Genomic DNA, 16,202 nt, shown 5'->3' with positions numbered 1-16,202 from the left:
ATAGATGAAAGCTGCTGAGCCTTCGAAAGAGTTCGTCTGAAAGCTAATTACATGTTACACCATTGCATTGCACCATTCAGCTTCAGTTGTTCTCATTTGCCATTCGTACCAGCTGAAGGTCCAGAACTCACGATTAAAAAGACAAGCCCCAGCTAGTAGCTTCAGAGGAATTTTAGCAAAAATATCACAAAGACTTTCACCGTGTGAGGTAGGGGAAATAGCTGCAAAGCTTTAAGGGGAAAAGAAATATCAATCACCTTAACAAAAATTCACAACATAATTTCCATCTCCAGTGATGATACATTTTCATAAACTTTCTGTTTGCACTGAGCAATTAAAAAATAATTAATAATTCTTTTCTTGTCATAATTGGCGCATACATGTCGAATTTGGCAATGACACACACAGCTGGAAGGATTTGAATCTTAGTATATGCCCAAGTTTGATGCTATTAGTCATGTTTAGACATAGGATGCTTGGTGGCTCCATTGTCTCTGGTCCATCTTATGTTGGCAAAGGTTTTGGTTATGTACTAGGATAGAGCTGAAAACATTTAAGGCTAGAATGTGGTGCTATCCATCGTGATATGATGACTTGTCCAAGTAACCAGATATCAGGTTACTGCCATGAGGCAGCATTTGTGTTTGTAACAACGTTCCTAGCAATGCAAGTGAGAGTAAAGAGGAAAAGACCCTTTTATTAATAGGTTTGATACATTATATTACAAAGATTGAAATGCTTAATGTTGCAGAAGCAATAAAAATGCAGCAGCATGAACATTTATGCTGCTCTTTAGCAATCACTAAGTAATTAATATGCTCTCTAGATTTTTCCCTCTGCTATCACCAATAAATGACGCATGAAACTAGACTGATTTGACTTCAGCTCCCCACAACATATCTTTTTCTATAGGCTGTCATAATTTCTTCTAATCCTGTTAAATTATCCTACCAAAAGATGAATTCCTTTTTCTGCAATTTTTCAACCAACACGAGCTAGGTGCTAAAAAAAAATTGCCAATTTACATATTCCACTCAGTATATAGCAATGTTTGGGAAAAAAACCCCAATAAATCTTCAGTACTGAGATAATCTAAATTGCTTTTACATACACCATGCAAATATCTCATTGAAGTCATTTGGCACAGCCATGCAAAAGATATTTTGGAGCAAAGATATTTACAGCCTGCGCATTTACCAAACACAGTATCAGGAGCCATGGGATTTTTTTCTTTCCTTTGAAATGCAGATTTGATTTGTTTCATCTCCACGGGATTGATCAGGATCCTGTTGGCTTCTGACCAAATACCAATGCATTGAGGTTGTCAAGGAGAACTGTCTGAAAATTGTCTGAAACTCTTAAATGATGAAACATCATTTGCATATTTCATGGATGATCATCCTGGATTATGACGAATAAAAAAATAATTGGCTTAATTCTTTCCCAAATTGCAAAGAATCTGGCACACCTGTTTTCGCCTTATGTTTTATCCAGCTCACAACTAACTAACTCGAGGGCATAGTTGAAAGGAAAACAAAATATGGTGAACACCGGAAATCCAAAATAAAAGCAGAAACTGCTGGAAATGCTTAGGAAATCAGTTGGCTTCTGTGGAGAAAGCAACAAAGTAAGAAGTTTGAACTGTTTGCCTTTGAGCACAAGTGGACTAAGTTAGAGGTACAGTAGGTTCTAATGTGGGTGACACAGTGGTGCAGGAAGTAGAGCTGTTGCCTCACACCACCAGAAACCTAGTGTATAACATCCTGACTCCTGTATTCAATGCCCTAACTGATGAAGGCCAGCTTGCCAAACACCTTCTTCACCACTCTGTTCAATAGTTCAATGGTTCAATGGTACTTTATTGTCACATGTGCACTGCAACAGTGAATTTCTTTTTGCATAGATCACACATGCACGAGTCTCCATATTTTGGCACCATGCACAAAGAAAAGTCCAATGTCCGGTCCTCTAGCTTGATGTACTGCAGCAGCTCCTGATCCAGGTAAGCCCCAGGCTGCTGCAGGGCCTCCTCTGTCGCCCTTGACCGACTCGGCCCACGAACCAACATCCTCTCCTCACCTGATCGCCTTTGTGTCTCAGAGATGCCTGCTGCAGCTGACCATCGAAATCCTTAAAAAATAGTGATAAACAATGGCCCAACACTAATCCTTGTGACACACCACCAGTCACAGGCCTCCAGTCTGACAAACAACCTTCCACCATCACTCTATGCTTTCTAACGTTAAGCCAATGCAAACTAATCTGTCAGACTATCCTACCATGTGGGACCTTGTCAAAGGCCTTGCTAAAGTCCATATATACACAGTGTCCACCTCCCTGTCTTCATCAATCCTTTTGGTTATCTCTTCACTGTACCTCGGTACATGTGACGATAATAAACTAAACAAAACTCTAATTATGGTCACTCATCCCAAAATGCTTCCTGACTGACACCTCACTTGCCCTACCTTATCTCCCAAGAGAAGATCATGTCATACTGTTCCATCAAAGTGATCATCCCCATCTTGTTTCTAATTTCTACTCACTTAGCCTCAAGAATATCCTCTCTGAGCACTGTTGTTAAGTCCTCCTTCATCAAAAAGCAATCCCCCCTCCTCTCTAACCAGTATCTATCACACAGCATCTGTAACCTAGATCATTGAGCTGTCAGCCCAGTATTCCTTTCAGCCTTGTTTCTGTTATGACTATGATATTTCTGTCTCCAGTGTCAATCCACACACTAAGTTCATCTGCTTTACCTACTAATCCTCTTGCATTGAAATAAATGCATTTTAAGTCACTAGTTTTCCTTTCTCTTCAGATTCTGAGATGCAAGTCCAGGGTATTTGTTTGGTTTGAGCTCACTTACTTTCTCTTCAGTGATATCAATGACTTTAGATACCTGACTGTCTTTAATTCTCTGGTTCATTAATATTTTTTTCTACATTGTGTTTTCTGCAGTGACAACAGAATACATTTGTAATGTTTCTGTGTGCCCTATTAAAATTTCTCTTGCCATTACTTCTCCGATACCCTATTTATTTTTGCAGCTATAAATAAAGCTTACAATTCTGTTTTAGATTTGGTTTGGGTGAACATTTTAGTTGTTTCTATTGCTGCTCTTTTTCAGTGAAAATGGGAATTAGAAATGTGGAAGCACTTGGCAGCCCATGCAGCTCCAGTGGGAAAAGAAACAGAATTAATGTTTCAGGTCAAGTCCCTTCATTAGAACTCAGTTGCCCGGTCGCCTGTTTTGTTTCCTGAATCGCTTCCAGTATTTCAGCTCACTGCTCTTTTGGCAATATTTAAAGCTTCTAATTCAATAACATCCTGCACTTATTAATTAGCGACAGATGGATCACATTTCTCCTGGACTTTTTATTTCTCGCTGGATTGCATCATGCATGCAAATTATGGTATATGTCTTTAAATTTCCCTGTTGATCACCTGGTGCAAACCATTTAATCCAACATGTATTTCAATCTACTTTCGTTTATAAAGAGCGAAGGGGATAGACCAAGAAACATCGGGCGAAACAACCCAACATTGATGGTAGGCAAGTAGTGGGGGGGGGGAAATCCAAGGAAATCCATACATCAACATTCAAAGTCAAGGGCATTAAGTTTAATTATGATCCAGAAGGATGCCATTGGACCCATTCCAGCACCCAGCAGAGCAATTCCATCAGTCCTAGTCCTATTCTTATTTGAATGCATCTCTGCAACATAGTATCTCCCATGTGCCCATCAACTCGAGCCCAATTCATTTGCCTCTTACTTACATTGGCAGGAATTATCGTAGCCAGTTAATGTAACAACATGTTTTGAGGATGAGGAGAAAAAAACAGAGCAGGAAGCTCGAACCATGCAGCTACATAGAGAACATGCAAACTCCATATAGACAGTTCCCGAGATCAGGATAGAACCAAGGATGTTGGAGATGTGAGGAAGGTGCTCTAACTACGGCATCACTATGTTGTCCCATTATCTCCACGGTAGAGAAGGCTTGATTCAGGATAGCGCATACCTGCTGTTAATTCTCAAATTGTTGAAGGTAATATTACCTACCCGGACGTTAATTTTTTGATAGTTTCAATTGTTTTTCTGTTGCCTGTGAGTCAGGCAGCTATGCTGTAACATGGATTTTAGAATTTGCCCATGTCTTGCTCAGGCTGCTATTCCCATTGTGAAATTCAGTGCAATAAATATCGTTACCTGTGAATTAGCATCTTTATGAAAAACATCCAATGCTACAAAATTATCTTCAAAGTACTCCAAAAGTAAAGTGCTGCAGATGCTGTAATAACAACACAGCAATGGGACAGGCCCTTCAGTCCACCATGTCTATGCCGAGCATGGTGCAGATTTTAACCTGCACGTTTGCCTGCATGGGGTCTAAATGTCTCCTTTCCCTGCCTATTCCCTGCCTATTCCCTGAGATTTTGTAAGGTAGTTGGATTATGTTTCATATTTTCTAACAACATAAGAGTCGGTCATTCAATCCTTCAGTTCATGGGCTGTCAGAGTATTTGTATCACTCCCAACTTATTTCTCTGTAACCTATTCTCTTTCAAAGGCTCGTCAGCTTCCATTCCTGTCCCCAGAACCCAAGGTCTGGATCCCTCCCAGGTCACTGCTCTTTATTCAGACCGTTCATCTTCAGTCCAATCTGGGTCTTAATATTTCTTCTGCTTTCTCTTTCACTTCCAATAAAACCCTTCCTAATTAATTAATGCCTCTATCACTGAAGGGTAATGGGTGTTTTAGATGTGCTAATGGTCAATAACTACACACTGACACAAGTTGCATTCATCCAGTGGTGCTGCACTTAGATTCAATGTGCTGCAGACAGTAACAGATTCTGCAGATAGTACTGACAATCACGGCCTATACCTTAGGTTCAGTTTTATTATTGCCATATGTACTGAGGTACAGTGAAAAACTTTGTTTTGCAGTCTATCCAAACAAATCTGATATACCAAATATAGATACAATCATTTCAAACTCAAGTACAATAGATAGAGCAAAGGGGAAGATACAAAGTGCAGAATATTGTTTTTAGCATTGTAGTGCATCAGTTTAGTTTAGTTTAGTTTTGTTTAGAGATACAGCATGGAAACAGGCACATCGGCCCACTGAGACCACATTGACCAGTGATCCCTGCACATTAACACTATCCTACACACATTAGGGACACTGAGGTGAGAAAAAACCTTTTTCACCCAGAGAGTTGTGAATTTGTGGAATTCTCTGCCACAGAGGGCAGTGGAAGCCAAATCACTGGATGGATTTAAGAAAGAGTTAGATAGAGCTCGAGGGGCTAGTGGAATCAAGGGATATGGGGAGAAGCAGGTACGGGTTATTGATTGGGGACGATCAACCATGATCACAATGAATGGCGGTGTTGGCTCGAAGGGCCGAATGGCCCCCTCCTGCACCTATTTTCTATGTTTTTATGTTTCTATAATTTACACTTATACCAAGCCAATTAACCTACAAACCTGTACGTCTTTGGAGTGTGGGAGGAATCCGAATATCTCGGAGAAAACCCACGCGGTCACGGGGAGAACGTACAAATTCCGTACAGACAGCACCCGTAGTCGGGACTGAACCCGGGTCTCCGGCGCTGCAAGTGCTGTAAGGCAGCAACTCTACCGCTGCGCCTCTGTGCCACTCGTGATTCGATTGACAACGTCTAATGTCCCCATTGCAGTTGAGGTGAATCGGACAGTCTCCCAGCTTATGGAAGGACCACTCAGAGACCTAATAATGCTGGGGAAGAAGCTGTTCCTGATCTGGCAGTACACACTTTTAAGCTTCTGTACCTTCTGCTGGACAGAGCAGGGAGAAGAAAGAAATGACCTGGTGGGACAAGTCTTTGATTATGTTGGATGCTTTTCTGAGGCAACTTGAATAGTAGATGGAGTCAATGATGGGAGTCTGGTCTGTGGGATGGACTGTGCTACATCTACAACTCTGTAATTTCTTGTAGTCTTGGGCAGAGGTGTTCCAAAGCCAAGCTGCGATTCAACCTGACAGCAAGCTTCTATGGTTCAACTGTAGAAGTTGGTAGCAGTCATTGGAGACAGGCCGAATATCCTCTGTCTCCTCGGGAAGTAGAGATGTTGGTGTGCCTTCTTGGCTGTTGCATCAGTGTGGTTGGTCCACAACAAATAATTGGTAGCATTAACACCTTAACTCTGTTTCTCTCTCCACGGACGCTGCTTGACCTGCTGTGTATTTTCAGCATTTTCTGACTTTATAAAGAATTTCTGGACATTTATTCGTGCACGGTTAAAGAAAAGTATTGCGGCGTTATTGGCTTGGAGGTCAAATTTACAATTAAAGTGAAATACTTATTTTGTTCATGACTTTGTTTGAAATGCTTCTTTCTGGTGCCTGATGATTTTCCTGATCTAATGTTCATTTGTTGGATGTAAATTATTGCATTGTGGTTGACCTGCACAAATGAAAGCACAGAAACATCGATGTTAGGATGGAAAGTGCAAGTGAAGGTAGTAGACCGTGGAATTAAAAGAGAATGCTACTGAAATGAACAGCATAAATGGATTCAGGGTAGAGTTATATAGTAGATTGCCTGCTCAAACTGTTATATTTTAATTAACAAAATAAGTTGAGGCTGAGTTTTGTTGTTCAGGTAAAGTATTCATTTCTTCAAGCCTGCTGTGCGCACATGACTGCAAACACAGCTCTTACAGAGATCAAACAAATGTTGTCTACCAAGGACTTAAGTAATTACACAATATAAGCCCCTAAAAGCTCCTTGATACCTGCTGGATTGAAGGAGAACAATCTTCAACTAAATGCAATTATTTTGATTACATACATCACTAAATTTCTCTCTCCTCCCCCTATCAACCACTCCCACCCTGCCCCAACCTATTACGACATCTTTCAAATGCGCTAGGGATCTCCTCTTTCAGGTAGTGCACCCAACTATCACTTGAGGCAGTACAACATTGTTTACTGTTCACTGTCTAATATGTACAAAACTCATGGGCAATGATCCCAGATGAACCATCATCAGAACTTAGCCCTGTCTTCTTCAATAACAGAGGCATAAGGATCAGAAGATGACTGAAAGCAGTAGTGTTTCCATGTTACATCCCTGCTTTGAAGATAATAGAAGAATTGTAAACTACTTGAGGTATTGGCACAGACTTCATTTCATGTAAAAGAAAAATCAGTGGTTTGTGAATAGCTGGTCTGTAAATGTACTCATGAAAATGCTATACTCCAACAATGAAGACTAAGCCTTCTTCATCTTGCTGAGAGTACATTTTCTCTGCTTCCATGAATGTTCTCGGCATAATTCTATTGGTTTTTCAGAGCCATCTTCATTGTGATAGGACCACACAGCACTTACATTACATGGTGATGCATCATTAGATAAGAATAATTTTTCATCTTATAAGTATTGGATGGGAAGCTTAATAGACTGCGGCAACTCTATGGAATGCACATTCACCATGTCTTGAACATCCCCACTTCATACCCTTTCACAGCAGTGGAGCCATGAGCATGCTAAATATGGCAATTTATAATAATAGTTCAAAAATCTAGGACCGGCCTTCCGTTTGATTATACCAGTTGGGCAGAAGCACTGGGTCCTGTTCTTTACCCCCCATGGAATTCCAAGTGTTGTACTTCATTCACTAATGAAGTACAATAACTTTTCATTAAACTTAGGCCTGCCTTTACCAGTTTCTCAACAATTCTTCCAGATTCCACAAATGTATCACCTTTCACAACTCTCCCAACCAGGGATCATCCGGGTACACAAGTCACCTTGGGAATCCTCCACAGCAACCTTTCCATCATTCTCTAACAGATAGAAAATACAGAGAGGAATCATTGAATGGTTGTCAGTTCCCCGGAGGGATAGGTTTAGGTTAATGATTGTCACATCTACCGGGCATGCATGCTATCCAAAGAGATCAGATATACCATACATAGATACAATCAGTTCAAACTCAGGTACAATAGAAAGGGCAAAGGGGAAGATACAGAGTGCAGATTATAGTTTCCAGCATTGTAGCACATCAGTTCCTTAGACAAAGTCCAATGTCCTCAATGGGGTGGGGGTAAGCATTTATGCTTTGTGTATCGACAGCCAAAATCTTCTTACTCTGCTCCTCTTACACTATCTGTTGATGTGCTTGACTTAAATTCAAATCAGTGAATTGCTGCCCTTCAGATAAAACTGCAACTTTTTATCTAGAAATAGGATATTTTTTCAGATCAAGATTTAATTTACAGACAACTTGGAACCTTCACACATCTTGAAGGAATCGTCATGTTTTAACTCTGACACAATAAACGACTTAACAAGTTCAATTATTTCCTCTTGGAGATGCCGGTCATTTTCTGCTTCCAATTGTTTTATTTTGAGTAGGTCACTGACTTTGCCTTGAAGAATCATAGTGGAATGTTAGTTTCACCGTGAACTTTGATCTGGATAACCTTCAACCCTTTCATATCTCTCTAGCACCTCCTGTAATGCCCCAGTCTCACCCACCTTAGCATGATGAATATTTGCCCACATCAGGGAATTTCTTTCAGTCGCCTCTTCAACAGGTTTGCTTCAGAGTCTGCAACCACTAACAGTGGTAAAGTTTTAACATGCCATACATATATTTTACTATCATGTCACAAACTCCAACATTCAGATTTACCCATACCTTTATAAATTCAGATATTGTATTTTTTGAACATTCAGTCTCATTCCTCAGAAAAACACCATTGTAATGCCGATGAATGATTCATTTTCATAACAACACTTTGGTACCACTTTGGTACCACCATTTAATACCTGAACTGACATTCAGATGGTATGATTTCCCTCCATCAATGACACCCTTTGTTTATGTTTTTTGACTTGTTGCTCAGAGGCAGGGACTATCCCAACATTTAGGAAACTTTTAAGAAACAGTTAAGACAGGTACATGGATAGGACAGGTTTGGAAGGATATGGACCAAATGCAGGCAGGTGAGACTAGTGAATGATGGGACATGTTGGCCGGTGTGGGCAAGTTGAGCCGAAGGGCCTCTTTCCACGCTGTATCACTCTGTGACTCTACTCTATCTGCTGGTTGACCATAAACATCAAGGTCTAAAAGCAGCCCAAAAGGTTGAGTGCAGTCACTTCTTTGCATCTCTAATTGCAAAGGATATTTTCTCGAGGAACACTGCTGAGTGTTGTGAGCTTTCTTCAGGACCCCCACCTACTTCCATATGCAAGGAATAATTTATGAAGATGAAGACTGAACATGAAGAATTTATTCTTATTGTTGTCTCTAGCTTAGAAGTTTATCTGTATCCTCGGGGGTGAGGTATGCCTGAGGCTCCAACCAGTAAACCAATTTGTTACCAACTCTCTAGCAGAGAGCAGCACTATCGAGACACGTTCTGTGTTCATATCCTGTGCGGAGCTCTCCATTATCCCAATATTCTACATTTTGCTTTAATCTCCTTTCCTTCTATTCAAGAGTCCTTCATCAATAAGTGATCAAATACGTCGAAGGATAGGGATTTAATAGAGCATTTTAATGGAGAATCGAGATAGAGCGATGCAAAGCAATTTGAAGAGAGAAATCTAGTGCTTCAGGCTATGATGGTAGCATTTGTGAGAATACAGTGAAATGTAAATATGTAACAGCTAAAAAGGTTACTTATTTCCCTTTTAAGGATTCTGACTTGTCTCGAAAACACTGCAGTCATCTTTCCATTTTAAACCTATTTGTTCTATCTTTGTAATTTCAAATATGATGCTGTGTCAGATCCATAAAGTAGATTTACTTTACCTAGACAATTTCAGTACAGTGGAATATCTAATAATCTGCTTTCATTAATCTCTGCAATGATGTTCACATTCATTATACATCAGACATTTTAAATCTCTGAAAGTGGTGACCACAGATCGCAAGAGCAGGTGAGCTACAGCAATCTGACTGCAGGAGGCCAACTCGAACTGGGTTCAGGCACAGAAAGTGCAGTCGCACAAAGCATCCACTGTCACCAGTGCCTGCTGTACATTTGACCATCAGACTGTAAGCACAACAACATTTACCCTCACGTGGTGTCTCAGACCACCAGCTCACCCCTGTGCGATGTAAGTACATGGCTATTTGGCAAAGTAGAGTAATACTTTATCGTTAAATGCAATAGACATTCCGAGTTAGATAACAAAGGAAAATTTGCCGCTTCTAAAAAGGACATTATGTCTTAAATAAGGGCCTATCGCATGAAAATACATATCCTATGGTCTCCCAGATATGAACCACGTGAAAGTGAGAGCAAGGTGGAGATTGCCAATGACATTTTTCCAATGCCATGTCCCCAATGATTCTTAGCAACTTCAGAATTTTGGATCAAACTGTCTGACAGAGCTTTTAGAGCAAAGTTAGTGAAGGGGGGGGGGGGGGGGGTTAGAGGTGAATGGTATTTAAGTTATTGCTAATGCCATGGTATGAACATGCTCTTAAAGATTTGATCCCATCGTTTAAGAAACAGTTTGACAGATACATGGATAGGACAAGTTTGGAGGGATATGGACCAAGCGCAGGCAAGTGGGACTTGTATAGCTGGGAGATGTTGGCCGGTGTGGGCAAGTTGGGCCAAAGGGCCTGTTTCCACACGGTATCACTCTATGACTCTATAAGGAATCCACTGACAATGTTCAGGATGTTCAAGATAGGAGGAAATACCATGAACTTAACCAGAGAGTCACAGTGAAGTGCTGGAAAAGCAATTAATAAATTCATTAATTTACAGCAACAAAGTGCTGGAGAAACTCAGTGACACAGTCAAAGACACAGGAGACCGCAGATACTGGAATCTAGAGCAAAATACAAACTGCTGATGGAACTCAGTGAGACAGGCAGCAACAGTGGAGGGAAATGGGCAGACGATGTTTCGGGATGGGACATTTCTTCCAATGCAACCTAAAACATCGTCTTCCTATTTTCCTCCACAGATGCTGCCTGTCTCACTGAGTTCCATCAGCAGTTTGTTTTTTGCTCAAGATTCCTGTATCTGCGATGTCCTGTGTCTTTGAATAAGTGTACAAGTAAATGTACAAGTAAATGCATTCCAATGCCCTTATGATTGGTTGTAATAAAAGTTGATATAATACATTCAAGGTTTGTGTAGGGACAATTTCTCACTCCTCCCTTACATCAGCCCATCTGCCGCCGAAACTTCCAGACCCCTCCATTTAAAAACTCTCCAACAACAGTCCTTAAAATGCTCCAACTTCCAGTCATCCTTTGGCATCCATTTAATATCTCACAGAGGTGCAGCTAATAGAGCTGCTGACACACAGCTCCTGCAACCAGTATTGAGTCTTGATCTCCAGCGCTGTCTATGTCGTGCTTATCAGCACAGGTTGTATATAATCAGAGTTCAGAACTCAGGATGTTGGCCTGAGGGAGAATGCTGACATTGGTTGACATATGGATTTGGTAGATTTCTCAGAGACTGTTCTTATGGTCCCTTTGGAATGCTTTGCGATGTGGTTTCTACATGATCACAGAGGATACAGGGGATGGTGGTTACTGCTGCTCACTAGACCATGAGCTTGATGCTGAGTTTGAGGTTTTCATTAAAATCAATTTTCCTCAGTCAGTAACAGGAGATCCATGGTGAATCCTGCCAATGACATTTGCCCTCACTTAGATGTGGCTGTCAGGATATGGGACAGAATCAAGCGCCTCGCTGCGTATATCATAGAAACATAGAAAATAGGTGCAGGAGTAGGCCATTCGGCCCTTTGAGACAGCACCTCCATTCAATATGATCATGGCTAATCATTCAAAATTAGTACCCCGTTCCTGCTTTCTCCCCATATCCCTTGATTCCGTTAGCCCTTCGAGCTATATCTAACTCTCACTTGAATTTGTGGAAGGACATCGTTGCTATTGGGGCAGGTTCATAAGGTTAATCCCCGGGATGGCAGGACTGTCAGATGGGGAAAGATTGGAAAGAATAGGCTTGTATTCACTGGAATTTAGGATGAGAGGGGATCTTATAGAAAGGTATAAAATTATAAAAGGACTGGACAAGCTAGATGCAGGAAAAATGTTCCCAATGTTGGGGGAGTTCAGAATCAAGGGCCACCGTCTAAGAATAGAGGGGAGGCCATTTAAAACTGAGATGAGAAAAAACTTTTTCACCCAGAGTTGTGAATTTGTGGAATTCTCTGCCACAGAAGGCAGCAGAGGCCAATTCACTGGATAAATTTAAAAGAGAGTTAGATAGAGCATTAGGGGCTGGCGGAATCAAGGGATATGGGGAGAAGGCAGGCACAGGTTACTAATCGTGGATGATCAGCCATGATCACAATGAATGGCGGTGCTGGCTCGAAGGGCCAAATGGCCACCTCCTGCACCAATTTTCTATGTTTCTATGTTTTTATGAATATATCAATAATCAACAGTTAATATTGAGAACAGAGCCGAGTTAATTACAGACATTTAGCTTCCAGGTATTTCAGTGGAATGTTTTCACAATTCTAGTACTGTCATCAGGCAGGGTAACTATACCTCAACTGGCAATTGCTGCATCAGTCTAAACATTTGCAAAACTTGCAACCCAAGCTGACAGTCTTCTCCCTTTAATATTGTGCCTTATTCTTTCATCTCACTCTTGACTGCCCACTCAGACTGGGTCTGCAGTTGCATTACCATAAAAGCTGTGATTTAAACTCTCACCTAAATTGTTGCCTGCAGCACCTAATTCTAACAACGGGACATGAAATGCTGCCAAAACCTTTCTCTCATGCTACATTTGTCTGAAGACTAAGGTTCTTTCCAATCTCCACTTGCACAAATCCATTTCAAGTTACCCAGCTGCATCCGGCCCAGGTTCCCCCCATCTCCACCTGGGTTTCCACATTGGAACAGCTGTTGCACAAAAAGTACTCAGTGTGCTTTCTCCCCGTTTGCTAGATTCCAGTACAAATTTGATTCCTGATAACTTCACCAGAGAATCTAATCCCTAAATCCATTGTAAACAGGTGCTAGGTTGACGTAAACACTTGTTATTACCTTTGAATGACCTCAATTCTTCCTTCAGTCCTTTTTAAAGGGACTCTACCCACTGAGGAAGTCAGTGCCTTTGCTAGAATATACACCCTTGTGTATTTCCCTATTCAGAATTCCTACTCATGTGCCAAAGGACTGGAGACCATATCCTTCACAATTTTTCTTCTTTTATCTGTCTTTTTCTCCTCAGACTGTATTAACAACGACTTGAATTGTTTTGAATTGTGCAAAATTAAGAGATTTAGGACTCACACCACCATTTTCTTTCTACATTATGCCACAACGTATCGCTCTTAGAAGCCTTCAACACCTCATCATTAATCACCTTCACTCTCTTCGCTCTCTTCATTTTTCCATCCAGGATTGCGGCCATTTCCACGATTAGCAGAAATCCTGTGAGACTGCAGTGGGAATGCTGGTGAGCCAGAGGTTGGAATTGCTGTTTAGAAGATTACATTGATTTTTTGAAAAGTTATTTAATTATAATCTTTAACCTAAACTGCAGCATAAGTTGGCCCAGAGGAGTACTCGAGCATCCATGATGCAACAAATCATTAAAGATATAATAAACTGGCAGCTTAAGAATCAATAGTTGGCAATGGTGGTTTAGGCTCAATTTGAGAAAGAAAATGACTGCACTAACCTTGATGGAACAATAAACTGAGGAAGGCCATGGAAACATGAAAAGGATAAAGTTGTCAATGACTTATCACAGGAATATGGATGACTAAGGCAACCTGAATATGATTGGCAAAAGAATAAAAGTAGTATGAAAATATTTTATTTAAACAGTGAGTGGTTGCAATCTAGAGTACACTGCTGTGTTGGAGGTCGATTCAATTGTAATGTTCAAACGGGATACGGGTAAGTATCTGAAAGGGAAGAATGTGCAGAGCGGGTGACTGAGAGTAGCTGGTGCAGACATGACTGGCGAGTGACCTCCTTATGACCTGTAACTATTCTGTGATAGACACAAAATGCTGGAGTAACTCAGCAGGACAGGCAGCATCTCTGGAGAGAAGGATTGGGTGACGTTTTGGGTTGCGACCCTTCTTTAGACTGATGTCAGGGTTGAGGGAGATACATAGATAAGGAAGTGTAAGGTGTGAGATCGCAGGACAACTCCTTGTGTCTACTTGAAAGTCAGAGAGTTGGGTTGTATTTTGAGATAATGGCCTTGTTCTATAATTGGACCAGAAAAGGTCAGGATCCAGTTTAGATTGGATGAGTGATTATTTAAATCCTATAATTTAAGCACAATGGCAAGACTGAGAACTACAATTGCAAAACCCTCTCGTAAGCAAAGTGTAGTAACCGATTGTAACATAACTGAAGATGACCAATTGAAGAAAAACTAGCATTGAAAAGAAAGTAAAAACACCAGCTGATTTTTGCCTTATAGTCCACGCATTTTATGAAATGTTTACATAACCTGAGTGCTTTTTCTCCATTTGAGACCATGCAGGTTCTGAATGCAATGATCCTGTTAGTCTTTGGACCGCCATTTCTGTTGTGTAGTCCTTTTACTGCTCTTTCTCCAAGACCCAGCACGTTATTTCTTCTCAAAAGCTTGATTAATTCCACTTCCACTGCTCCCCCAGGAAGTTAATTGTCAATCATAAGGGATATTTTCATTTTTTTTTAATGAAGGAGGGCACTGTGGACCTTTGTGTCTGTGCTGGCTCTCAAAGCAAAATTGTTCCTCACTCATTTTTCATGACATATTCTCCCTACATTCCCATCAACTCCACCCCGATTCCACCACTCACCTCTGCAGTAGGGGCAACTTACAATGGTCAACTAACCATGCAACCTTTATTTGTTTGGAGTGTGGGAAGAAAACGTAGCCCCACAAAGACACAGGAAGAAAGTAAAAACTCCACAGGCAGTTTTGGAAGTCAGCGTAAAACCTGTGTTGTTGGAGCTGTGAGGCAGCAAATCTTCCAGCTGTGCCACCGTGCCATCCTGTCATCACTCCTATTTCTGCAAAATAGATATTCCTCATATCCTTCCAATGCCTTATTATCCAATATCTGTGCCCCTTGGTCCTTGAACCAAATAGCTGCAGGGAAATAATGAGGGCTTGGGTCAGATGGGTCAGTAAGCTGAACGGCATACTTTGATGCTATAACAAATTACAAAACCAAATTCTATCTGAAGAATGAACAAATTAACAACACATTAACTGGATGCAGATTTTGGCTATCCATGGATATTAGTGAGTTGTGCCTGGATGTAAGACCAAATAGAATCCTTTGCTCCAGAGCGGATTTACAGATCATACCTTCCTTATTTCCTCCTGTCAAAGCAATTGGTGTTCAATTATTTAAGTCAATTGCGTTGCCAAGGTATCGTGTAAGTAAATAATACAATCTATTAACTGGACTCCTGGGTCATATATAAACTCATTGCTTTTGATATTAGTTTCAGGAGAAGTGAAAGCATTGTCTATACTTTACTTAGGTGCTGGCACTCCACGCAAAGTGTGGCTGCGCCTAACGGCTGCGGCTCTCTGGCAGTCTGTTTGTCTTTTTTTCTTTTTTTTGTTTGTGTCGGTGTTGTGATGGTTTTTTGTTTCTGTTTTTGGCTGTGTATGTGTGGGGGTGGGGGGGAAACCTTCCTTTTATTAGGTCTCTTCCCTGGGGCGCAGCTTGGCCGCGGGACCTTCCATCGGCCGCGGGGCCTTACATCGCCCGGCGCGGTTCGGCCCGGCCGCTGGACTTAACATCGCCGGCGCGGCTCGGCCGCGGGACCTAACAGTGCCCGGTACGGCCGCGGGACGGTTCAGCGCTCGGTGCAGCTCGGCCGCGGGGCCTTCCATCGCCCGGTGCGGCTCGGCTGCGGAACGGTTCAGCGCCCGGTGCGGCTCGGCCGCGGGGCCTTCATCGCCCGGCGCGGCTCGGCTGTGGGACTTAACATCGCCGGCGCGGCTCGGCCGCAGGACGTTTCAGTGCCCGGTGCGGCTCGGCCGCGGGACGTTTCAGTGCCCGGTGCGGCTCGACCGCGGGACTTAGCAGCGGCCGCGGGGCCTTCCATCGCCCGGCGCGGCTCGGCCGCTGGACTAAACATCGCCCGGTGCGGCTGCAGGACGTTTCGGTGCCCGGGGCGGCTCGGCCGTGGGGCCTTCCATCCCCTTGCG

The 16,202-nt window shown here is 42.0% G+C and overlaps 1 protein-coding gene across 1 annotated transcript in view; it reads left to right on the top strand.

Moving 5' to 3' along the window:
- The window catches only part of LOC144604477 (solute carrier family 12 member 5-like), a 640,130-nt gene that overhangs the window by 200,797 nt on the left and 423,131 nt on the right, over positions 1-16,202 (top strand). The window lies entirely within an intron of this gene.

The sequence above is a fragment of the Rhinoraja longicauda genome, chromosome 22 (assembly GCF_053455715.1).
Source record: "Rhinoraja longicauda isolate Sanriku21f chromosome 22, sRhiLon1.1, whole genome shotgun sequence".
Lineage (NCBI taxonomy): Eukaryota > Metazoa > Chordata > Chondrichthyes > Rajiformes > Arhynchobatidae > Rhinoraja > Rhinoraja longicauda.
Note: the sequence above shows the minus strand (reverse complement) of the source record. Positions and strands in the feature narration are given on the sequence as shown.